Source organism: Narcine bancroftii, chromosome 14, assembly GCF_036971445.1.
Source record: "Narcine bancroftii isolate sNarBan1 chromosome 14, sNarBan1.hap1, whole genome shotgun sequence".
Classification (NCBI taxonomy): domain Eukaryota; kingdom Metazoa; phylum Chordata; class Chondrichthyes; order Torpediniformes; family Narcinidae; genus Narcine; species Narcine bancroftii.
Window position 1 is genome coordinate 39,903,248 of NC_091482.1, and position 26,678 is coordinate 39,929,925.

The window sequence follows — 26,678 nt, forward strand, 5'->3', positions numbered from 1 at the left end:
ACCACGTTTGATCTTTCCTGAGTAATTGGTTCAGCGGGATGCATAGGGTAGACATATTAGGGATATGTTTTTGGTAGTGATTAACAAGTGCTAGGAAAGACTGTAAATCCGATTTGTTAGTTGGGTACGGGGCCTTGTGAACGGCTTCTGTTCCTGCTGGATTCATTGTCGATTTTAAACCCAAGATGTGTTACCGAGAGGCGCGTAAAGGCATAGTTGTCCTTTCGTAACCCTGTTGTAGTCTGGTTAAAACCTTTTCAAGGTTTTGTAAGTATCCACTGTCGTTTGGCCCGTGATGATGACATCATCTAGGTAACGCCCAACTGAGAGTCCATGTCGTGATGTGGCCATGGTTGCTTGAAAAATCACTGGTACTGCTGAAATTCTGTAAGACTTGCAGTTATAGGAGAAGAGTCCCAGATGGGACAGATTGTCACATATTCCCTGGAGTTTTCTTCTCCAATTCTATCTGCTGATAGGCTTAGGACAAATCTAGTTTTGTGAATTTTTGACCTCTGTTGAGTGTTTGGAAGAATTCTTCTGCCTTGGGCATTGGGTGTTCGGGTACTTTGAGTGATGGGTTGATGGTGACTTTGTAATCGCTGCAAATTTGAATCTCCCCGTTTACTTTTCGTACGGGTATGATGGGCGCTGCCCAATCGCTGTATTATATTGGTTCTAATGTGACTTCATACTTTTAGTCGGTTTAATTCAGCCTCAATTTTCCCTTTCATAGCAAATGGGACTATTCTGGCTTTTTAAACAATTTTTTATTTTTCACACCATAAACCACATTGACCAAGATACATACATTTTCCTTTTCAAATATATACAGTGTCATTTTCTCCCCCCCCCCATCCCACCCTACCTACCTCCCCCCCCCCATTCATTTAAAGTACAGAATCTAAGATACATTAAACCAGTCAAAAAATGTTGTCATTCAATAAAAATAAACAAGAAATTCCACTGAGTCAATTCTTTTCATTTCCTTCTCCTTTCGTTATTTTAGGTGGTAGATGTCCCCGGTAGGTTTTCTCGATTGTGTTTCATGTCTGGCTCCCATATTTGTTCAAATATTTCAATATTATTTCTTAAATTATATGTTATTTTTTCTAATGGAATACATTTATTCATTTCTATATACCATTGTTGTATTCTCAAATTATCTTCTAATTTCTAGGTTGACATAATCCATTTTTTTGCTACGGCTAGAGCTATCATAACAAATCATTTTTGTGCACCATCCAAATCAAGTCCAAATTCTTTGTTTTTTATGTTACTTAGGAGGAAGATCTCTGGGTTTTTTGGTATATTGTTTTCTGTAATTTTATTTAATATCTGGTTTAGATCTTCCCAAAATTTTTCCACTTTCTCACATATCATTGCATGAATTGTTGTTCCCATTTCTTTTTTACAACAAAAACATCTGTCAGATACTGTTGGGTCCCATTTATTTAACTTTTGAGGTGTAATGTATAGCCTGTGTATCCAGTTATATTGTATCATACGTAACCTCGTGTTTATTGTATTTCTCATAGTTCCAGAGCATAACTTCTCCCATGTTTCCTTCTTTATCTTTATGTTTAAATCTTGTTCCCATTTTTGTTTAGTTTTACCATTTGTTTCCTCATTCTCCCTTTCTTGCAGTTTAATATACATATTTGTTATAAATTTTTTGATTATCATTGTATCTGTAATCACATATTCAAAATTACTTCCCTCTGGTAAACTCAGACTGCTTCCCAATTTGTCATTCAGGTAGGATCTCAGTTGGTAGTATGCCAACACTGTATCTTGAGTTATATTATATTTATCCTTCATTTGTTCAAAGGATAGTAATTTATTTCCTGAAAAATAATTTTCTATTCTTTTGATCCTTTTTTCTCCCATTCTTTGAAGGAAAGGTTATCTATTGTAAAAGGGATTAACTGATTTTGCATCAGTAGGGACTGTTCTGGCTTTAAAGAATTTTGGTTCTGCATTATCTTTTAATTGCACCTTTGATTTTCCCCAATTCTTGGAAAACCACTGCGTGGTTGCTAAGGATTTGTTCGAATTCTGGCTGGGAGGTGTCCGTGTGGTTTACATTTAGTATTGAACCGATTTCCAGCCAGTCTAGGGAAATGTATTGTAGGCATTTTCTTCTGAAGAGTGCTGGTCCCTGGCTATTTATGATGTAGAGAGACAGTGTTTTTGGTTGGTGTTGCTTGTTTTGTACTTGGACGGTACATTTTCCAAACACTGATTCTGTCTCCTGTAACTGATTTATTTGAGTTGTTTTCACCAGGAGTTGTGGAAGCAAACGTTCCTTGATGTGTAACGGCATTAAGGACACCACTGCCCCCGAGTCTCACTCCATCTTCAGGGGTTGTCTGTTTATTTTTAGCTATATAAAGATTGCTGTGTCTCCTCTGTTTATTTCTCGGATGTGTAATATGTCAGGAGCTGAAATTTCAGGGGCCTGAGTGCTCCGCCACTCAAGGTCAGCTGTTGGGCTGTTATCATCTTTGTTGTTAGGTTGCCTCGCTCTCTCTGCAATTGTTTTGTCTTTAGCTGCCTGTTTATTTGCAGGCCACCTGCACTTTAGAAGCAGACATTTAGCTTTGATATGTCCTTCTATTTTGCCACAGTTGCATTTAGAATTTTTGAAGTAACAGTTTTCTGGTCGGTGGTTGTATTTCCCGCAACGGGAGCATGGATGGTGGGAAGACCTCCCGTCCAGTGGAGCACCGCCGGGAAGCGGCGCCGTTCCCAGGCAACGCGTGATGCCAACCGCTGGTTTCTCCTCGGAAGGGAAGGGGGGCCCGTACCATCTTGTATCGGATGACTGGGGTGGCGATTCGGCCCATCTAAAATGGCCTGCTGCAGTGACTTTAAGGTGATTGGGGAAAGGTTGAGGGGAAAATTAGGGGGAATATCTTCATTCAGAGAGGGTGGGAGTACTGAACGAGCTTCCATCTGACATGGTAAATGCAGACTCACTCTTAAGTTTTTAGATTAAATTGCATAGATACAAGGATGGGAGGACTATGGAATGGGTGAAGGTCAGTGGGACCAGCAGAATGAGGTTTTTGGCACCGTCTAGGAGGGTCGAATGGGGTATTTCTGGTGTTGTAGTGTTCTTATAGTTCTAATTAATGCCAAGACATTTTGCCCACTAACAATACATCCACAGGGACAGACCCCAGACTGAATCTTTATATTTAAACACACACTACAGTAATTGGCTTAAATGAGCCTATGCCACACAAACACTCCAGTTAACCTGCAAACCACACACCCCCCCCACCCACACACATTTTGAAGGGTGGGAGAAAACCAATATTGATGTGTGGAGAACATACAAACTCCTTGCAGACAGTCCTAGATTTGAACATGACATGACCATTGTACCAACTGTTACATAAATATTCCCAAACCAATGCCCAAAGGCACTGGGAAAGCAAACAGCTCCCATTAAACCAATATATTTCAGAGTGTGAACAGCTGTTCAACAACTAGGAACAAAGAAAACACTAGTTTGCTTTATTAAAGTATTTAGCTGTCCCAGGACTGACCATTAACAAAAAGTACAGTCTTTTACACCAAGAACTCAATTGAAAAAAAACTCCCCTGTTTTAGCCCCATGACCTGCTGATACCTGATAAACAGCTGCCATTTTTTCATGGATGCTGTGTTGCTGTTGGCCAGAACTAGGAAGTTTGGAGACAGCCCTTATTTGAATGTCCAGCAACGGATTTCACACGTGAAGTTACAACAGTGAGATCGGCCAATTAATTCTTATCCACATTCCAGCGAAGCGCAGTCTCCTGTCTCCACAGTTGTGGCCAATAATGAAGCCACATCAATGAAGGGATGGGAGGCTGTTTATCAGGTGACAGAATTTCATGGGCTTAAAACAGTGGAGAATTTCTCCAGTTGTGATATTCAGATTAAGGCTGAAATGACATGATGCTGGAACCAGAGAAAGGTAGGTGGAGTCTGGGTTTTATTGTTGGTTGTTTTCCTGGGCTTGTTCTTTGAGTTGCTGTGAATGGCATCTGGTGTTAGTGAGAGCTATTGTACATTGGTGGCTGTGATAAATTCTTGAACAATGTGGCCAATTGTTATGCAGCCAGAGAAAGATGTTGGTTTAATTTGTTCTGTTCTGTTTCCTCTACTGGGTAACTTTAGGTCTTGGCTTGGGGTGATGGCTTAGGAATATTTGTGGTCAATCCTGTCTCTGGTTTTGGATGTGGAGTATGGGCTGTTAATGGTTTGGGTAGGGGACTGCGCTGGCAGACCCTGACTGAGGGAATTCTCTTTTCTTAGTGTAAGAAGTACTTTGTTTAGTTTCTGCTCATGTAAATCTGTCAGCCTTGTGACTAACTGAAGTGACTTTGTGTAATGTTGCCCTTTATTACCTGGTAATCAATAGAATTTTGATCTTGACATGTTTAGCAGAATTTTCTGAAAGTAACATTGACCCAGGTTCAAGTCTGTAGCCGTGTAAGGAGTTTGAGTGTTTTCTCTTGCCCTTCACAATGTGGGAAGTGAAGGTGAATTGGTGTGGCTTATGACCTGTTACTGTTCTGTAAATCCACATTTAAAGTTTTTGTCTGTGTGGATCTACAGTTAAGGAGTGAAATGTCCTGATGTCAATTCTTCTCTGTTCAAACGTAGTAAGTCAACAAATTCTGTAAGGATGCAAATGCTGGAGAAGTTCAGCAGGTCAAGCGGTGAACTTTATATAGTACAGATACTCGACCTGCGGCTCAAGTCTGAAATGTTGCTTGTTGCTTGTGTATCTCTCTGAATACTGTCTGGAAGATCCAAACCAGGGTCTCCAATCAGAATTGGGTGGGTAGTTCTGTGCATTACGGTCCTATCGATACAACATTTAAAAATCCTTAGTTTGAAAAGAGAAAACATGAGGTGGAGCCAATAGATTCGTCTATGTATTAAATCCTTAACTTTATAGCTGCAGTACAATAACAGGCCCTTCCACACCATGAACCTGTGCTGCCCAAATCCTCCATAGAACCTTAAAAAAAACTACAGCAGGGAAATGAATGGGCCCTTAGTCTGTGCTGAACTATTATTCTACCCTGTGCCACTGACCTGCACCCAGTCCATAGCCCTCCGAACCCCTCCCAAGCAGTTCAGTCCTGGGCGCACGAGAGGCCGTGACCAGGGGATAATTCGATGCAGTTGTTAGAAATAGAAGTACCTTAACAGAAATTGCTCGAGACAAAAATTGAGAACAAAGAACATTTATTTTACAACAATGCAAAGTTGGATGCTTCCCCTTACCCTGGGAATACACACATACACTGGGGCTCACCCAACTTTTATACAGTGAATTTCAGTATAGGAATACCCTCCCCCTTACATTCTTCTGCCTCCTGGATGGGTTTGGCATTAGGCAATCCTTCCTGCCTACATGCAGTTTCTGTGAACTTGGAGGACCAGGGGTATCCTGTCGATGTCTTCTCATGTCATTATCCCCATTGTCCTTATTCACAACCTTGCCCTTGTCCCCATTCACACCTTTCCGACTCTCAGAGCTACAGTCTCTTCATATGCAGAGTTCGCTAATCCTGTCTAGGGTTTACTAATTTAATATGCATAACTTGATAAATCTGTGTAAGGCTTACTAATTATATAAGTAGAACTTGGTACTTCTGTCTAGGGCTAGGAGACCCTTATCTCACCCAGACTACCTCTACTTCCTACATTCTATTTTTCCTTGCCTCTCCTTATCTTGTTCATAGGGTGGGCTCACTGATCCTGTCGAAAGGACTAGAAGGTTCTTATCTTACATAGGCTGACTCTGCTTCCTGCGTCCTAATTTCCATGCTTAGCCTGTTCATACTGGTTTAATCCATCACTCCATGTGTCTGTACTAGTTTCCCCATCTTTCATATTTTCATGTCAAGTTTACTCATCTCTCACAATCCTCACTTCTCTTTTAGATCAGTGTCACTGATCTGTCAAATTAACTGTGCGATTGGCAAAGTTGGTCTTTCTCCCAGCGGGTCAATAAACAAATTGCAGTGTCATAAGCATCCATTTGGGAAACACACACCCCTTGGGTTATAGAAATAGGGGTCCGCAAAATCATGAAATGAATACCAGCCTTTAGATAGGGGAGCACCACACTGACCAGAATAGTGAGTCCTGCTGCTATAAGGGCTGCGAGTATCAGGCTCCAGTTCTCAGTAAAATGTCTAGTCCATCCCACATCAGTCCAAGGTTGCCAAGTCTGAACATGGGCATGGGCAGATTCTTGTCGAAGTCCTGAAGCAGTGACTTAAACCGCCTGACTGTTGTAAGCATTGTCAGTACAGAGTCTCGCACAGACGCTGCCTCCAGCAGCCAACGAGCAATAGAGAGCCAGGCGGTTTTGTTGAATCGTTGCTAGTAGCTGCCGTCTTTCTTCAACCCCTACATTAAGGGCCATCGCCGTCCGTTCGGCGACGATCTCCAAAGCCACCTGGAGTCTGAACAAACGATTTAAATGCCCAGCAACTTTAGTATTCTGGAGCTGTTTATTTCGTTTACCATTGGGACTCCCCTTAAAGTAGTGGTATTTAAGAATTGAAATGGCTGTGTAACCCAAAGGATGCTCTACAATAGCACAGGTTGGGGAGGGGTGTTTCTTGTAACTTAATCTGTCAGTTGTAGCCTGCCTGCGAACATTAGCATATGTATCAACTCTCTCTCTGCCACATGTACAATCCTGACAATTATCCTGCCTGCCTTTGTGCCCACATCTGCTTTGTGCTAAACGTTTAAAACTGATCTTGTTAATATCTGCAGAGTCCAAAATACCATTACAATCATCATATTGAGAGGTGTTCTGTTCCCCTGGTCCACATTTGAAATCTATATTAACCCCTACCTTACTATGATCGTACCCTATATCTATGCCCCGTCTACATTCTAAAGTAAAATACTGGCCATCTATGCTGCCCCTATTCCAGGAGGACTTAATACATTTTGAATACTTCAGTGATGTCCCAGAATTTGGGAGGCAACAACTAAACAGTACAATGAATAATAAAAACAACATTACAAGATTTTTTCCCGGCTAGTGTAACTTTCAAGTCAGGATGAAGGACTGCATGCCAGGTGGAGGGTGGATTTTCAAGATCTGTAGTCTGTGGTTCAGCAGCTCGTTTGATTCGTTGGATGTGGCTCCAACCCTTTTCTTTTGTTTGTACAGGGGTGTCTGTAATCAAAAGTACACAGTAGGGGCCATCCCAGACAGGTTTTAGTTGTTTATCTTGCCAAGCATTAACAAATACCCAATCACCAGGTTTAATAGAATGAATAGGATACTCCAGTGGGTGAGTTTGAGCTAGTAAACCCTTCTGAGCTGCCAGTCTATGCCCAGTCTTTTACAAACCCCCTGGAGTACCCGAGAAGTAAAGTGTGTGCACCGATCCGAGTCAATGGTCTGGATCATCCCATACCGTGGAATCACAGAATCCAGCAGTACTCTGATAATGGTGCTAGCACGATCATTCGGGGTCGGGAAAGCCTCAACCCATCGCGTGAAATGATCTACCATCACCAACAGGTACTTGTGAACACCTATCTTGGGTAACTCTGTGAAATCCACTTGTATCCGTTGGAAAGGGCGTACAGCGATATCGCGACGGCTAGGCATTACCTGGCGCATGACTTTCTCATTCATTTTCTGACAAATTGGACACCCCTGAGTACTCTGCTTGGCTACAGTGTATACGCCCGAACAATGAAAGGAGCGTACAAAAGTGTCGACAAGTGCCTGGGCTCCCCAGTTGGTGGAGCTGATCAAATATTTGCTGTGCCAATGCTTTGTTCAGCACTTGGCGTCCTTCGGCTGTCCACCACAACCCATCACTAGTTTGATGCATCCCCTGATCCCTCATATAAACCTCCTCTTCTCGTGAAAAGATGGGAGTCTTTTTAAGCTCCTGTGGGATGGGGAGTAACAGCTGCATGTCCACTTTCGCAGTGAGCGCAGCCTGTTTAGCAGCTGCATCTGCCTGTCTGTTGCCCTGTGCTTCAGGGCTGTCACCAGTTTGATGGCCCCGTACATGAACCACAGCTATTTCTTCAGGTAACGTCAGAGCCTCCAAGGATTGGACAATTAGGTTCTCAAGCATCAATTCCTGTCCTTTTCCCGTTATCATTCCCCGCTCCTTCCAGATTTTCCCAAAGGTGTGCACTACCCCAAAAGTGTATTTTGAATCTGTGTAGATTGTGCCCACCTTATTTTCCAGACCTTAGAGAGCTCGACAGAGGACATATAATTCGCAAGACTGGGCTGACCAGTGACCGGGAAGGCGACCGGCTTCAATAACTACCCCCTCTTTCCCATCCACTATACTATATCCGCTATAGCGAGTGCCATCAATACAGCGGGAAGAGCCATCAATAAACCATCGTTCTCTCTCCTGTAAAGGCTCATCACTTAAATCCTCTCTAATCTTAGTCTGCAGGTCTATCACCTCCAAACATATATGCTCTAACTCATTGATGGTGTTGGCAGAGCTTGGAGAGACTAAAAAGGCTGCTGGATTATGTTCTCTACTTGTAGTCAAAGTCAGATCATCCCTATCCATCAAGATCGCTTCGTATTTGAAAATTACACCATTAGCCATAACGATTCGGCGAGTGATATTAACTGTATTCTGAAATGAATGTATTTTAAAAATAGCCATGTGGGAATAAGACATGTCTTTGTCACTGCAGACGGCAACGAATTTAACGATTATTTAACGTCGCTATTGTAGTTTAAACATTAAATGCCTTGCACCACAGCCCACAGGAGCTGGCCTTATTTAAAACAATCTGTAAAAACCGGCACTGAAAACATTCAAAATATGAGGTTTGCACACACAATCATTTAAGTACAGTCTCGTTTCTATTATATTCCACTTAGAGTTCTACTACATGAATCCTGGAGCTTGTGGGGTCATTATTGAATCAAGAAATATTGGTGCCCTGCCAATCTCATTCTAACATGCCAATTTCTCCAGTTCTTAAGTCAAGATGTACTGATAGCATCTGGTACAAGATCTTGAGCTATTAATGATATTGTTATGCCTATGCACCCAATTGTTCTGAACTATGCCACTAATTAAATCATATTCCAGAACTAAATTACAGTGGCAATACAGAGAAATTGTGCTGAGGCATGAGTTTCACTCCAGAGGAAAATGCACCAGAGAAATCAATTATTAACTTATTGGATTTCCCCAGAGGTTTCTTTATTCTCCATAGGTGGGCGATCTTTAAGCTCACAGACCTTGACTGCTGAATGTGTACTAAATCTTTTGAGAGGGCTCCATACCTCTAACTGCAAGAGAGGAGCCTGGAGCCTCAGTTTCAAGTGAACAGCATACAATTCATTAGTGCCACAACGTGCTTAAAGGGACATGCACACTCCCCCTTCAACTGGCTGATCCAGCCACTTTACACATCAGATCCTTTCTTTATCTCACATACACTTAAAATTAAGACGTATAGAACTCACCCTATTTGCTTAAACATTTCTCCCTGCAAATGTTATAACATCACTCAACTCTCAGGTACTCCCTGTGAAAAATCACATTAGAATACAATTTATTTCATAAATTGGAATTAACTGGTAGTTAAATTCGCTCATTCTACAGTATTGATAAACGATCATTTATGACATTTAAATTTTAGCATGAATTTTAATCAATATTGGTCAGTGACTGAAGTGAGAAGTCGTGATTTATGAAATTATCTCTGGTCTCTACTCTCCCACTCCCGGCACTTCTCCCAACGTCCAGGAGCTGGCACACAGTCCCTACCTTTTCCTTGCTGCCTCTCCACAGCTCCCTTAAATGCCTGAATTAAAATCTTAGCCTTTCCCTTCTGCTTATCCTCAGATCTCTTTGCGCAATTTGTAGAAGCTGGGTTATTCCCTGCTCATGCCAATTCTCAGTTTTCTGTAATTTCCTCCTTATGTCTGGGGCTGAATTTGTAATGAAACTCGTTAATACTAATTGTTCCCCTGCTGGGGATTCTATATCCAGACCCCCATATTGCTGTATTCAAAAATGCCGAGGGGGTCTCCTCGGGTCCCTGAGGAACTTCGAATGCCTTTTTAAAGTTTTGTCCCTTCGGAACAGATTCCCTGATTCCTTTAATCAGATTAACCCTATACTCTTCCATTAATACCCGACCATCATTGGTATTTTTATCCCAATTAGGTCTAGCCAAGGGGAATTTAGCTTCTCCAGGTACCGCATCTGGTCCCCCTTGGTGATCCCGATCCCAGACTCTAATCCCTGCCTGGCGAATCATTTCACACTCATCCAGGGTAAACAGAGTCCTAAATATAGCCGTTAATTCATCCCATGTATATATATTCGGTCCCAACAATTGACCCAATTGTTCAGCGCATCCCTGGGGATCCGCTATCAGGGAAATCATTTCCCTCTTAAAATTACGCACCACCATACTGGTCAAGGGCACATTTACAAAACCGAGACCCCCTCCCACGGGAACCTCCCGTAGGGGTCTCATCCTGCTAACTTCTAGCTTATTATTTCTGAAATCCTGCTCTTCGGAAACTGACTCACATTGTCCTGCCCTTTCTTCCTGGAGGTTCTCATTCTGCTCAAAACTACCATTGCCTCTGTCTCTCGTCGACCGTGGAGGCAATCTAATACTTTGCGAACGGGTCATCATACCACCCCTATTCTCTTGAGGAAGGGAATGTAACACATCCCATCCTTGTGTTCCAGGTACAAGAGGTTCCTCATCTCTCTTGTCCTCACTTCTCTTTTCTTTCAGGACCAGTTCGTCAACCGATCCTCTGAGCCAGCAGGCTGCCTATTCCCTGCTTTCAATGTTATCCCTTTGATTCTTATACAGCCAGATGTTCAGTTCCTGACACATCCAGTCATCCTCGGATCCGAGCCTCGGCCAATATACCGAGCTCCCGTTAATAGGGGTTTTAACCCATTCCAGACAACAGTACTTAATCATGACAATTTTGTCTTTTCCCCGGGTTCTCCCCGAACCCCAGTCAGATAACATTACTCCTAACGGACTCTGGTTATCTGATCATCCAATCCTTCACTAGGATTCTCTTTCTTACTGCCCATACCTCCCATACTGACAGGTATAAAAATTTCTCTTGCCAGATCCAGTAGCTACTCTTATCGCGCTTCCTTATCGTCCTCCCGTCGTTTGTTCTCAATGCCTCTTCTCGGATATCACTCGCTTCTTCCACTGACCAGCCACCCGTTGTCCGTGAGTCCAGCTGAATCAGCTGGGGTGCACCTACTCTCGTCGTTGGGCACTCTGTCAGTGGAGGGAGTGGGATCCCGGATGACCCCCCATTTGTTAGAAATAGAAGTACCTTAACAGAAATTGCTCGAGACAAAAATTGAGAACAAAGAACATTTATTTTACAACAATGCAAAGTTGGATGCTTCCCCTTACCCTGGGAATACACACATACACTGGGGCTCACCCAACTTTTATACAGTGAATTTCAGTATAGGAATACCCTCCCCCTTACATTCTTCTGCCTCCTGGATGGGTTTGGCATTAGGCAATCCTTCCTGCCTACATGCAGTTTCTGTGAACTTGGAGGACCAGGGGTATCCTGTCGGTGTCTCATCATGTCATTATCCTCATTGTCCTTATTCACAACCAACCTTGCCCTTATCCCCATTCACACCTTTCCGACTCTCAGAGCTACAGTCTCTTCATATGCAGAGTTCGCTAATCCTGTCTAGGGTTTACTCATTTAATATGCATAACTTGATAAATCTGTGTAAGGCTTACTAATTATATATGTAGAACTTGGTACTTCTGTCTAGGGCTAGGAGACCCTTATCTCACCCAGACTACCTTTACTTCCTACATTCTATTATTCCTTGCCTCTCCTTATATTGTTCATACGGTGGGCTCACTGATCCTGTCGAAAGGACTAGAAGGTTCTTATCTTACATAGGCTGAGTCTGCTTCCTGCATCCTAATTTCCATGCTTAGCCTGTTCATACTGGTTTAATCCATCACTCCATGTGTCTGTACTAGTTTCCCCATCTTTCATATTTTCATGTCAAGTTTACTCATCTCTCACACAGTTACATCCGGGGCTCACGAGAGGCCGTGACCAGGGGATAAATCAGTGCAGTTCTGTCCGGGGCTCACGAGAGGCCGTGACCAGGGGATAAAGCAATGCAGTCCAGTCCCAGGTGCACAACAGGGTAAAACCAGGGGATAAAGCAATGCAGTCCAATCCCGGGTACACAACCGGGTGAGACCAGGGGATAAAGGAATGCAGTCCTGTCCCGGGTGCAGGAGAGGGTGTGACTATGGGATAAATCAGTGCATTTCAGTCCCGAGCGCACGAGAGTGTGAGACCAGTCGATAAACCAATGAAGTCATGTCCCGGTTGACAAGAGGTAGTGGACGGGGGATGAATCAAGGCAGTCCTGTCCCGGGTGCACAAGAGTAGGTGACCAGGGGATAAATCAATGGAGTCCGGTCCCGGGGTTTCGAGAGGGTGAAACCAGGGGATAAATCCTTGCATTCTGGTCCCACGTGCACAGGAGGGAGTTTTCCGGGTATAAATCAATGAAATCCTGTTCCGGGAGTAGGAGACCAGGGAATAAATCAATGCAGTTCATACCCAGGCGTACAACAGGGTGAGACCAGGGGATAAATCAATGCAGTTCTGTTCTGGCAGCATAAGAGTAAACTAATACAGATCTGTACTGGGCGCACGAGAATAGGTGATGAGGGGATCAAGCAATGCAATCCTGTCCAGGGAGCACAAGAGTAGGTCACCATGGGATAACTCAATGCAGTAATAACCAGAGCGCACGAGAGCATGGGACTAGTGGATAAATGATTGTAGTCCTATCACGGCGCATGAGAGGAGATGACCAGGGGATAAATCAGGGCAGTTCTGTCTGGGGCGCACGAGAGGCCGTGACCAGGGAATAAATCAGTGCAGTTCCTTCTGAGGTGCACGATAGGCCGTGACCAGTAGATAAATCAAGGCAGTCCTGTCAAGGGTGCACGAGAGGTTGTGACGAGGTGACCCGGTCCACAATGAAGTCCATTCCTGGCACAGGACCATAAGTAACCAGGGGATAAATCAATGCAGTTCTGTTCCGGGCGCATGAGAGGGTGTAACCACGGGATAAATTAATGCAGTTCTGTCTTTGGCGCATGATAATAGGTGACCAGGGGATAAATCAATGCAGTTCTGTTCCGGGCGCATGAGAGGGTGTAACCACGGGATAAATTAATGCAGTTCTGTCTTTGGCGCATGATAATAGGTGACCAGGGGATAAATCAATGCAGTTCTGTTCCGGGCGCATGAGAGGGTGTAACCACGGGATAAATTAATGCAGTTCTGTCTTTGGCGCATGATAATAGGTGACCAGGGGATAAATCAATGCAGTTCTGTTCCGGGCGCATGAGAGGGTGTAACCACGGGATAAATTAATGCAGTTCTGTCTTTGGCGCATGATAATAGGTGACCAGGGGATAAATCAATGCAGTTCTGTTCTGGGCGCATGAGAGGGTGTAACCACGGGATAAATTAATGCAGTTCTGTCTTTGGCGCATGATAATAGGTGACCAGGGGATAAATCAATGTAATCCTGTCGCGGGAGTACGAGAAGGTGAAAGCAGTGGATAATTCAATACATTCCTGTCCCGGCTGCACGAGAGGGTGTGACTAGGGGGATAAATCAATGCAGTTCAGTCCCGGACGCATGAGTGGGTGTGACCAGGTGATAAATCAGTGGAGTCCTAGCCAGGGTGCACGAGAGGGTGAAACCAGTGGATAAATCAATGCAGTCCTGTCACAGGCGAACATGAGACTGTGTGACCAGCAGATAAATTAGTGAAGTCCAATTCTGGCCCAGGAGCGTAAGTACGGGCGCACGAGAGGGTGTGACCAGGGGAAAAGTCAATGCAGTCCTATCACGGGAGCACGAGCTGAGGTGACCAGGGAATAAATCAATGCAGTCCAGACCCAGGCGCACGACAGGGTGAGACCAGGGGATAAACCAATGCAATTCTGTCCCGGCAGCACGAGAGTAGTTGACCTAGTGATAAATCAATGCAGTCCGATCCTGGGCGCATGAGAGTAGGTGACCAGGAAATAAACCAATGCACTCCAGTCGCAGGTGCCCGAGAGGGTGTGACCAAGGGAAAAATCAATGCAGTCCTGCCACAGGTGAACATGAGAGTGAGATCAGTGGATAAATCAATGCAGTCCTGTCCCTGTTGCACGAGAGTAGGTGACCAGGGAATAAACCAATGCAATCCTGCCCCGGGTTCACGAGAAGGTGTGCCCAGGGTATAAATTAACACAGTTCTGTCAAGGCCTCATTAGAGGGTGTGACCAGGGGATAAATCAATGCAGTTTTGTCCTGGGTGCACGAGAGAGTGTGACCAGGGGATAAATCAGTGCAGTCCAGTCACAGGCGAACATGAGAGAGAGAGACCTGGGGATAAATCAATGCAGTTCTGTCCTGGACAAATGAGTGTGTGTCCAGGGAATAAATCAATTCAGTCCTGTCCCGGGAGCCCAAAACGGTGTGGCCAGGGGATAAATCAAGACAGTTCTCTCACCGGCATGTGAGAGGGTGTGACCAGAGGATCAATCAATACAATCCTGTCCCAGGTGCTCAAGATGGTGTGACCAGGTGATAATACATGCAGTCATGCCCCGGGCACAGGACAGATGGAGACCAGCGGATAAATCAATGCAGTCCAGTCCCGGCAGCATGAGAGTAGGTGATAAGAGGATAAATCAATGCAGTCCTATCCTGGGTGTACGAGAGTAGGTGACCTGGCAATAAATCAATACAGTATTATTCCGGTGTGACCAGTGAATAAATGATTGCAGTCCTATATTGGGGTAGGATCATAAGTGAACAGGGGATAAATCAATGCAGCTTTGCTTGAGAGTAGGTGACCACGGGATAAATCCATGAGGTCCTGTCCCAGGCTCACGAGATTAGGTGACCAAGAGATAAATCAATGCAGTTCAGTCTCACGCGCACAAGAGGGAGTTATCAATGTTTAAATTAATGCAGTCCTATTCCAGAAGCACGAGAGTAGGTAACCAGGGAATAAATCAATGCAGTCCAGTCCCAAGCACACGACAGAGTGAGACCAGGGGATAAATTGATGCAGTCCTGTTGCGGGCGCACGAGAGGGTGTGACCAGGGGATTAATCAATGCAGTCATGCCCCGGGCACACGTCAGAGGGAGACCAACTCATAAACCAATGCAGTCCTGTCTGGGGCCCACAAGAGCAGGTCACCAGGGAATGAATCAATGCAGTCCTGTCCCGGTGCACAAGACGGTGTGACCAGGTGATAATACATGCAGTCATGCCCCAGGCACAGGACAGATGGAGACCAGTGGATAAATCAATGCAGTCCTGTCCTGGCAGCACGAGAGTAGGTGATGAGGGGATAAATCAATACAGTCCTGTCCAGGGCACAATAGAGTAGGTTACCACGGGATAAATCAATGCAGTAATATCCAGGGCGCATGAGAGGGTGTAACCAGGGGATAAATCAATGAAGTCCTGTCTCAGGCATTTGAGGGGGTGAAACCTGGGGATAAATCAATGAGTCCCTGTCCCATACGCACAAGAAGGTGACACCAGGAGATAAATTAATGCAGTCCTGTCGTGGGCGTACAAGAGGCTGTGATCAGGGGATAAATCAATGGAGCCCTCTTCGGAGCGCATGAGAGAGTGTGACCAGGGGATAAATCAATGAAGCCCTGTCCCACATGCACAAGAAGGTGACACCAGGGGATAAATCTATGGAATTCTGGCCTGCGCGCATGAGAGTAGGTGACTAGGGGATAAATTAATGAAGTCCTGTCCCACATGGACAAGAGGGAGTTGTAGTCCTGTCCCAGGCTCACAAGAGGGTGACACCAGGTGATAAATTAATGCAGTCCTGTTGCGGGTGCACGAGAGGGTGTGACCAGGGGATCAATCAATGCAGTCCTGCCCTGGGTGCATAAGAAGGTGTGTCCAGGGTATAAATCAATACAGTCATGTCCTGGGCGCACGAGTGGGTGTGACCAGGCGTTAACTCAATACAGTCATGTCCTGGGCGCACGAGTGGGTGTGACCAGGTGATTAAACCAATGCAGTCAGGTCCCGGTCGACAAGTGTAGGTGACAAGGGAATGAATCAACGCAATCCTGTCCCGGGCGCATGAGAAGGTGTGACCAGGGTATAAATCAACCCAGTCCTATCAAGGGTGCACGGGAAGGTGTGACTAGGGGATAAATCAATGCTGTTCAGACTCAGGCGCACGAGAGTAGGAGACCAGGGGATAAATCAATGCAGTCCTTTCCCGGCAGCACGAGAGTAGGTGACCTGGTAATAAATCAATGCAGTCCTGTCCCGGGCGCAAAAGAGTATGTTAGCACGGGATCAATCAATGCAGTATTATCCCGGGCGCATGAGAGCATGTGACCAGTGGATAAATGATTGTAATCCTATCTTGGCGCAGGAGCGTAAGTGACCCAGGGGATAAATCAATGCAGTTTTGTCCCGCACGCACGAGAGTAGGAGACCAGGGGATAAATCTATACAGTCAGGTTGCGGGTGCACAAGAGGGTGAGACCAGGTGATAAATCAATGCAGCCCTGTTCCGGGGGCATGAGAGGGTGCGACCAGGCGATAAATCAATGCAGTCCTGTCCTGAGTGCACGAGATCAATCAAAGCAGTATTTTCCCGGGCTCACGAGAGCATGTGCCCAGTGGGAAAAATTATTGTAGTCATATCTTGGCGCAGGAGCCTAAGTGACCAGGGGATAAATCAATGCAGGTTTGTCCCGGGCGCACGAGAGGGTGTCACCAGGGAATAAAACAATGCAGTCCTGTCCTAGGTGCAAGAGAGTCAGAGACCAGGGGATAAATCAATGCATTTCTATCCCAAGCGCATGAGCATGTATGACCAGGGGATAAATCAATGCAGTCCTGTCACAGAAGAACATGAGAGTGAGACCAGGGGAGAAATCAATGCAGTTCATGAGAGTGAGACCAGGGGAGAAATCAATGCAGTTCATGAGAGTGAGACCAGGGGAGAAATCAATGCAGTTCTGTCCTGGACGAATGAGAGTGTGAGACCAGTGGATAAATCAATGCCATTCTGTCCTGGGCGCACGAGAGGGTGTCACCAGGGGATAAATTGATGGAATTCTGTCCAGGGCGCATGAGAGTAGGTGACCAGGGAATCCTATCCCGGGTGCATGAGAGGGTGAGACCAGTGGATGAATCAATTCAGTCCTGTCCTGGACGAATGAGAGTGTGTGACCAGGGAATAAATCAATGCAGTCCTGTCTTGGGTGGACAAGACGGTGTGGCCAGGGGATAAATCAAGGCAGTCCTGTCCCGGGTGCACGAGTGTAGGGGACAAGTGGGTACATGAATACATTCCCATCTCGGGTGCACGAGAGAGTGAGACCACGGGCTCAAGCAGAGCAGTAGGTTAAGTTAGCACCAAGGCGTGGACCCAGGGAGAAGCGTCCCATAGTCCTGGAAGCACAGGAGCACCACAGATCCGCTCTGGGTTGCACAGATGTGCTCCGGGACCGGCACTGAATCACCTTCACTCCCTGACAAACAGTCACACACACAGACTCGGGGAGACGTGCACTGCGCATGCCTGAGAACGTCTGCCTGCCACATTATCCAGGCTGTTAACGTGATGACGTAAGGAGCGACATCATGGGCCGCGCGCTCTTTGACTGCCTGAAGATGGTGAAGAGGCTCCTCCGTAGAAATGGTTCACACAAACTGGATCCTAGGTGGCAGGGATGGGTGTGAGGGTGGGGTGGATGGGATGGGGTTGAGGTCGGGACCTGCGAGGGCAAGGGAGACCCATGAGGTTGAGTGGGTCGAGGACCTGAGCAGGTGAAGGGGACTGGTGCTCTTTGATCTTCTGTCTGGGGCTGGCTGTGGTTGGCTGGGTGTAGGGCGGGTGATCTGGTTCATGATGGCCTCGTTCTCTCTCTTTATCCGCCACAGCTCGTCAGCGCTGGCTGCGACATTCCTGGGGCCTGAGAAGATCTCGTCCGCTAGCAGGAGCTGGATGTCCTCCAGCATTTGTTCAAGGAAGGGTTGCTCAAACATCAGGCAGGGTTTGTTTCCTTCTGCCACTGTGAGCATCTCATCCATTAAAGCTGATGGGGCTCTGTCCCCCAGGCCATCGAGGTGCATCAGTCTGGCCGCGCGCTGCTGACGTGAGAGTCTGAAGGTGCAGAGGAGGAGGTTTTTGACGGTGATGTACTTGCCCTCCTCAGGGATCGTGTCATCCACTCTGGCCGCTGTTTCTTCATTGAGGACACTCGCCATGTGGTAGAACATGGTGGAGTTCGAGATGATCTTCCGGAGTCTAATCTGTGCCTCCGCCTGCCCGAGCCATGTACGGGGCTCGTTGGTCCAGAAGGGGGGAGCTTTACTGAGATGGCGCTGATTGCCGAAGAGTCCATGTTTGGAGATCTGGACTGGTCGGGGTCACAAATGTAGTGGCTGCTACATACAGAAAACACCACTAGACTCGGTGTGATTGTGGCAGGCTACACCAAAGGAAAACATAGGCACAATACTGTTTGGGGATCACAGCTTTATTCCACTCACATAAACATCTAGTTGGCTGCTAGCTGTGCTCACAGTGTGATCCCTGGGATAAAAGAGAAAGCACATGGCCGTGATGTCGGCTTTCCACCTTGGGCCATCTGGGCCCACCTGTTGGCCGAGTGATGTCCCGTAGCGTATCATCAGAGGGATTTCCAGTAGAACTGTTTATTTGAATTTCATGCGCGCCCCTTTAAGGCCAACGGGAGTTCCGCCCCGCGCAGTGGTGAAGTCATCATGCGGCCTGGGGTGCGAGCATTTGCTGAAGCCACGAGGCAGTGAGTAAGCCCTGACAGTGCCAGCTTCTGCAGCTACCCCACCAGCGCGACGGTACGAACAGGACCGGTTCGCTGACCGAGACGTGCACCGTCACAACGGTCCTGTTTAAAATAATCCTAATACCCCTGGGCTCAGACCAGCCGAAGCCACATTTCAGTTCCCGCACCTTAGATGGTGAAATCTTCAGATTTTTCTTTTAAAATATTGTTAAAATTATAAAACAATTTGAACAATGCAGTAACGTGTATTGTAATATGCAATTCAAAATGAAAATATAATTGAAGAATCTTAATTTAAACCCCTACCACTAAGCAAGGTTAAATATGAACACAGAGAAATAAAGTGACAACATCCTGGAGATGAATTTCACAGTGGCGAAGGACAAGATTTGTTCTCGTCGATAGCTGTACATGCACTATGAGGAGAGCAGTGTTTGAGATGCTCCAGGCTCCGTGTTACAACGTGTACCCAGATGAAGTAATTGCAGATTCACAGGCATAAAGAATTCAGATCCATATCCTCACGTTTGTTTCCTTGGGGTGACGGCAAGGTTCAGACTGGAATAGCAGAGGATGGGAATCGAGGATAAAGGACAGAAGCCCAGTCCAAAGCAACATTTGGGACACAAGGACCTAGTTCCACAGGTGGAGAGAGTGGAAGGGCACTGTCAGAATGCCCATAGTATTGAACCTGTTTAAAAACAGGTGGCTCAAATCCATGCAGAGGGGCACAATTTAATGGTGATTGCAGAAACGGCTCCAGGCTGGAGAGGATAGAAAAGGATGGAATGTGGTTCTTGATTTGGGTGAAAACAGAACTGCAGACGTTTGAGAAGCTGCAAGAACTCAGCCCATCAGAATGAAGTAAGTGCAACACCCCAAGAGAGAAACCTTGGGCTTTTCTCTGGAGTGATGAAGGAAACTCATGGATTTGTGGCAGAGCTTGGAGGAGGAGCAGGCAGAGCTGAGGAAACACAAGGCTACTAAAGGATGTATAAAGAGAAGGTGCAGAGAGTTGGCAAATGAAATGTTATCAGGCATGGCGGGTGCCTGGTGCACCTTGCCGGGTGTGGCGGGTGCCTGGAGCATATTGCTGGGCATGGTGGGTGCTGGAAGAGCTGTTCTTACAGCAAAGGGGATTGTGAGTTCATCAAAGCTGAGACCCAGAGACTGCTTAAAGAGGGAGTAATTGAAATTAGTAAGAATCCGTGGCGGGCCCAAGTGTTTGTCGTGAAAAATCACTCTAAGAGACGACTGGCTATTGACTACAGCCAGCCAATCAACCATTACATGAACCTGGATGCCTACCCCCTGCCACGCATCAATGAAATGATTAATCAGATAGTGCCATACAAAGTGTACTCCACTATCGACCTCAAAGCAGCTCATCACGAAATCCCCATTAAGAAAAGGGAACGGCCCTATACGGATTTTTAGGCTGATGGGAGGATTATACCAGTTTAAAAGGGTACTACCTTTTGGGGTCACTAATGAGGTGTCCATGTTTCAGAGGGAAATGGATAAGATTGCTAGGACGTATGAGTTACAGGGTACGTTTCCCTATCTGGATAATGTCACTGTCTGTGGGAAAACACAGACAACAACTTAAAGAAATTTTTAGGAACAGCTAAAGAACTCAACCTTACATTTAACGAGGGCAAATGTGTGTTCAACGCGACAGAGCTACCCATTCTGGGCTACATTGTCCGCAAGAGTGAAATCCGCCCCGACCCGGAAAGAATGGCACCCCCTCAAGAAGTTACCACCCCCAGACTCAGCAAAAGCCCTTAAAAGGTGTATGGGATTCTTTTCCTACGACTGCAAATGGGTTCGGGACTACGCCACGAAGGCTCTGTTTGACACTAAATCTTTTCCTCTCTCTCCAATGGCCTTGAAGGCTCTCGAGAGAATTCAAGCTGATATTGGCAAAGCTGCACTCTCGTCCATTGACGAGGATGTCCCATTCCAAGTGCAAACTGATGCCTCAGATTGTGCCTTGGCAGGAACCCTTAATCAAAAGGGCAGACCTTTGGCATTCTTCTCCCGCACGTTACACGGACCTGAACTTAAACATCCTGCCATTGAAAAAGAAGCCAAGGCTATTATTGAAGTTGTTTGCTACTGCAGAAACTTTCTAGCTGGCAGAAAATTTACTCTTGTCACTGATCAGAAATCTGTAGCCTACATGTTCAGTACTAATCACAAAAGTAAAATCAAGAATGATAAGAACTTTCAACTTATAATTATGAGATCCAGTACAGACCGGGCAGGTTAAATGACCTCTCTGACACATTGTCACGATCTGCTGCTGGTGCTCAACTGGAGGGGCTAAAAGAGATCCATAGCAGACTGTGCCACCCAGGAGTCATGAGGTTCTTCCACTACATAAGGGCTAACAATCTTCCTTACTCTCTGGAAGAAGTCGGGAAACTGACTAAAAGCTGTCCTGATTGCGCAGAATGCAAACCGTAATACTTCAAAGCTCCAGAGGTTACTCTCATCAAGGCAACCTGACCTTTTGAGAGGATTAGCTTAGATTTTGAAGGGCCGTTACCTTCCAACAACAAAAATGTATATTTCCTGACTGTAATTGACGAATATTCCAGGTTTCCCTTTGCAATACCCTGCCTTGACGTCTCATCGGCGTCTGTCATTAAGTCACTTGACAGAATTTTCAGCATTTTTGGTTTTCCCAATTACATTCATACTGATAGGGGCTCAGCATTCATGAGCCCTGATGTGCGGCGAGCCCTGCTACGAAAGGGGATTGCCACCAGCTGTACCATGCGAAACAACCCACAGGGCAATGGGCAGGTTGAAAGGGCTAATGCTACAGTCTGGAAGACTGTTAATCTTGCTTTAAAAACACATGGTTACCCTGTTACCTGGTGGCAGGAGGTGGTGCCTGAGGCACTACATTCTATTTGGTCATTAGTGTACTGCAACAAATCAAACACCTCATGAACGTACGTTTGCCTTTCCTTGGAAATCAGGAACTGTGATGGACTGGCCAGCCTGTTTCTCTGAGCCTGGAGTCGTGCTGTTGAAGAGCCAAGCTCGGGCGTGTAAAACAGACCCCCTGGTCCAACCAGTTCAGCTACTCCATACCCCATTTACGCTCATGTTAAATTCCCAGATGGGAGTAGTAAGCTTTCAGATAGCCATGTTGAGGCTTCACTGCCTCATGCTGACGATTCTGAGGTGGGTCCAGAAGTCAGTTCTTCCCACACAACACACGCAGGACCTGTGCCAGTTCCCAAGGAGCCACCTGTTTTGAGACAAAGCTCCAGAATTTGTAAACAACCTGAGAGGGTGACATATTCATAAAACATCTCATTATATTTCAATTGCTTGCTAAATACTGGCGTAATTTGGCTGTTGGAGTATTCTCAAGGCCAAACATGGTATCCCTGTATCGCTTGCTTCAGTCTTTCCTAGCAGCTGTCCTTTTGATTTTAACCCTTCTTCTGCCAGGGGGAGACTGTGGTGAATGTCTGCCAAGCTGCCTGTCTCCCCTCTGGCGAGCCTTGCTGTACTAACATTGCCTGTGCATTATCTCTACTGTTAAGGACACTCCCCTTAGATTTAACTGTATATGCACCTTTGTCTTTCATTATTGTTGCATGAGTTTCTGCTAATAAAAGCCATGAGTATTGTTTGACCACATGGTCTTTGTCTACTTCATCAACTGGAACTTCACATGGCATATGACTTTTTGGATGAGTCTAGTCAAATTCTTGCTACAATCCATGAAGACCACATCTACCACCCGACCCTCATTCATTTCCTTTGTTACCCCCCCCTCAAAGAAAACTCGAATGGACTCCTGAGGCATGGCCTTCCCTTCACAAAGCTGTGCTGACTGTCCTTGAGTAGTCTGTACTTCTCCAAATGCTCATAGATTCTACACAGGTCTATAATTTACAGGATTCTCCCCATGACCTTTTTTTAAACAAGGCAACTGCATTTGATGGTTTGGACTGGATTTTGGGGGAGGGGTGGGGTGACTGGCTGCTTGTGGGCAAGTGCTGGGTTTGGGGCCTGCGGGGGACTCGGGGAATTCTCTTTTGCTCTTGTCTGCAAGAAGTACTTCATTTAACTTTCTGCCTGCCTTGTGCCTTAATGAAGTGAAGTTTGTGTATTATAGAACTTTATAACATGACAATCAATTGAATTTTGATCTTGGCATGTTTAGCAGAGTGTTCTTAAAGTTGCAGTGACCCAGGATCAAATGAGTCACTGTGTAAGGAGTTTGAGTGTTTTTGTCTCCCCCTTCACTAAATGGGTAGGTGAATGGGGATATTTCTGTGGTCAGGGCTTGTTATTACCTGTTACATTTAAAGTTCCTGTCTGTGTTCAAATGTAGTAACTCAACCAAATTCTGTAAGGACTCAAATGCTGGAGAAGCTCAGCTGGTCAAGCAGTGAACTTAATATAGTACAGATACTCTCCCTGATAAAGGGCTCAAGCCTGAAACGCTGATTGTGTATCCATCTGAATACTGACTGGAGGAACCAAACCGGGGTCTCCAATCAGGATTGGGTGGGGAAGTTTGTGCATTACAATCCTATTGATGCAATATTTAAAAGTCTTTAGGTTCATCTGTGACTTAAATCTTTAATGTTTTACTTGCAGGACAATAACAGGCCGTTCACCCCCATGGACCTGTGTTTCCCAAATGCCCAAATTAACCTCCAGAGAACAGTACACCACAGAGACAGGTCCTTCAGCCCTTCCAGTCTTTGCTGAACTATTACAATGCCGAGTCCCACTGACCTGCACCCAGTCAATAGCTCTCCATACCCTTCCCATCACATACCTGTCCAAATTCTTCAATGTTAAAATTGACCTTTCATTCACCGTCACCTGGCAGTTTGTTCCACACTCCCATTACTCTCTGAACAAATTTCCTCTAAATTTACCCCTAAACATTTCCCCTTTCACCTTCAACACAGATCCTCTTGGTTCTCTTTCAGGGGATAATGCTGACCTACATTTACTGTCTATTCCCCACATAATTTTAAATATCTCTATCAAATCTCCCTCATTCTGCAACATTGTCAAATTAAAACTGGACTAATCCCAAAGAAGAGTGGCAATGACTTTCGGACCGAGTACTAAAGAACTAGAGCTGAAGTTCCTTCGAAATTCAGTGGCAGCTCTCCTGACATCTAATCAAGCACTTTTGAGCCACTATGAACTCTTCCCCAAGAGAATTCATCTGACCTTCCATGACTCTATCACTGTCAACTCGTCAGCCTTTTTAAAACTGCCTCCAGATGAACATGGAGAACCAGATTATGATTGTTTGCAGTAAAACTATCTTTTGACACAACAAGATTTAACAGAATGAAGTCTACACTGCAGGTGATGCCATTGTGAAAAATATAGAAATGAAGACAGCTGCCTTCTATCATCCAATCTTCCCAGCATTTGAATTGTTTGTCCTTGTTAGAAAAAGGGAAAGGAATATTTATCCCCATACCTGAACCCTGTCCCCCTCAGACAGATGCTACTGCAAGAGCTGCTGTTATTAATCACCGTTGACTCAGAAATCGAAGTCTCGCCTGATAGGGGATAACTTCAGGGCCCTGCTCATTTCATTGAGCTCTGTTAGCAGGAGGGATCCAGAATTATGAACCACCCCTGCTGGAAAATTTCTTTGACCTGTACAACTTAATGCAATAATTTATTTGACCAAGGAGGAGAGGCACTTCGCTCATCTGAAAAGCTAGGACTGACCAAAGGAAGGGACACATTATCTCTCCACAAAATTCTCTTCAGGAAGTACACAAGTGCCTCCCTTTTGAGTGAATGGAGCAGTGGTTCTCAACCTTTATCTTCTCATTCACATCCCACTTCAAGTGATCCCTACGCCATGTGTGCTGTGATTAGTAATGAGAAGAAAATGTTTGAAAAACCCATTTTAATCAGTCCTCATTGACTCATGATGTGCACAGTTTCAGAACTCCAAAGGAAATGGGCCAACAACTATTTTCCTCTGAGCAAAATAAGGTCTGGAACACTGATTCTCAACCTTCCCTTCCCAACCACACGCCACCTTAACCAATCCATGACACAGCACAGAGCACCGATGGCATAGGGATCACTTAAAGTGGGTTGTGAGTGGAAAGAAAAAGGTTGAGAACCACTGGTGTCAAGAGTGATTTTATAGAATTAATAAAAATATTGTCTTGTTATGATTGATTTGCCTGGGACCTTGAAGAATAAGTCGTCAGCAGGAACTGGGTTGAACTGAATCAAAGTTTTGCTGTTATTTGAAATGCTTATAAACCCGCAAGGCAGAACAGGGTTAAAATCCTAAGACTGAAGTGATATTTGTTGATCACCTATGTACAGCCACTAACCAAAGCACTGTCATTCCACACTCACAGGGGCAGGAGACTCAGAGATGTCTGGAGGAACCCACTGGAGTCAAGCAGGTGTCCCTCCTGCAGCCCGATGACAATGTGCTTTGAGGTAGAACAATGCTTGAAAATGCATCAAGAAGACCTAAACACTCCAATATCCTTTGAGCTGAGGACCAGCAATCAACTTGAAAATGAACAAGATCACATGATTTCTGAATCCATTGAAATGCAGCATCAGAGACAAAATTAACTAAACCAAATATGCAAACAGTAAGTGTTGCTATCTTTGTTGCTCTATTATACCCACATTTATCCTGTTTGTTTTAAGAAAATATTGACTTGACTTCTATTAAGATTTTGTTTTACTGATTTGAAGATGGGTTTAAAATTTCGACCCTGCTGTGGACTGCCTGAGGCACTGAGTTCAGGCCATGGTCCTCACTTTGTAGCCAAGATAAATGAAAAATTGGATCTTGGGTATTACTTAACTTTTGTAACTCCTTCCAAAATTAATCCCAATTCTGTCCCAAAGGGTCTTAATTTTGAAGATTCCCAGGTAGAACGTAAAGTAACTATTTTTTTATTCCAAATAAAACATTTATCTGAAAAATTAGAATTTAATCCATTCAATTTCTGTGGAGTAAGATCTTGTACCATTCTATGCCCAACATTAATTGTGTCCTGACAAAGTTCTAAAAAAATTTCCTCTTGAATATTTATTTTTAAATCTTTCTCCCATCTTTGTCTTCTGACCTCATTCCATTTTGCAAAGTTGTCTACATCACAGAAATGTCCAATTAAATTTGTTCAGTTAACATCAAATATGGACCCAAATATTCTCATAACTATGCCTTTAACTGATAATAGAATATTGTATTGTTCTGTATCCCATACCTACATTTCAATTGCTCAAATGTCATTAAAGTTGAACCTTTTATGCAGTGATTTTCAAACTTTTTCTTCCCACTCACCACAATATTGTATATACTGAGACCTTAAAGTAATGGTTCTCACATCCCACTTCGCCATAGATTAGTAAGGGATTCTAAAAGTAGTACATGACTGGGAAGGTTGAGAATCACTGCTCTGGACCTAATAGTTACCAAAATAGTTGTGGCCCATTTCCTTTGGTATTATGAAACCGTGCATGTCACGAGTCAATGAGGGGCGATTAAAACTTTCTTTCCACCCACAAATCATCTGAAACAATCCCTTACTAATCTCAGAGCACCAATGGCACAAAGGATTACTTAAAGTGGGATGTGAGTGGAAAGAAAGGTTGAGACCTAATGTTTTATTGTCTTAATTCCTTTCTTGAACCATATAACTGAAATATTTACTTGCAAATTTTATTGACACAGAATTAAACATCAA

At 44.9% G+C, this 26,678-nt stretch overlaps 1 long non-coding RNA gene across 1 annotated transcript in view; it reads left to right on the plus strand.

Moving 5' to 3' along the window:
- The window catches only part of LOC138749240 (uncharacterized), a 32,787-nt gene extending 6,595 nt beyond the window's left edge, over positions 1-26,192 (plus strand). Inside the window, exon 3 of the long non-coding RNA XR_011348504.1 lies at positions 25,329-26,192. This is a non-coding gene — a long non-coding RNA (uncharacterized lncRNA). The remainder of the gene's footprint in view (positions 1-25,328) is intronic.
- Positions 26,193-26,678: the final 486 nt, after the last annotated feature.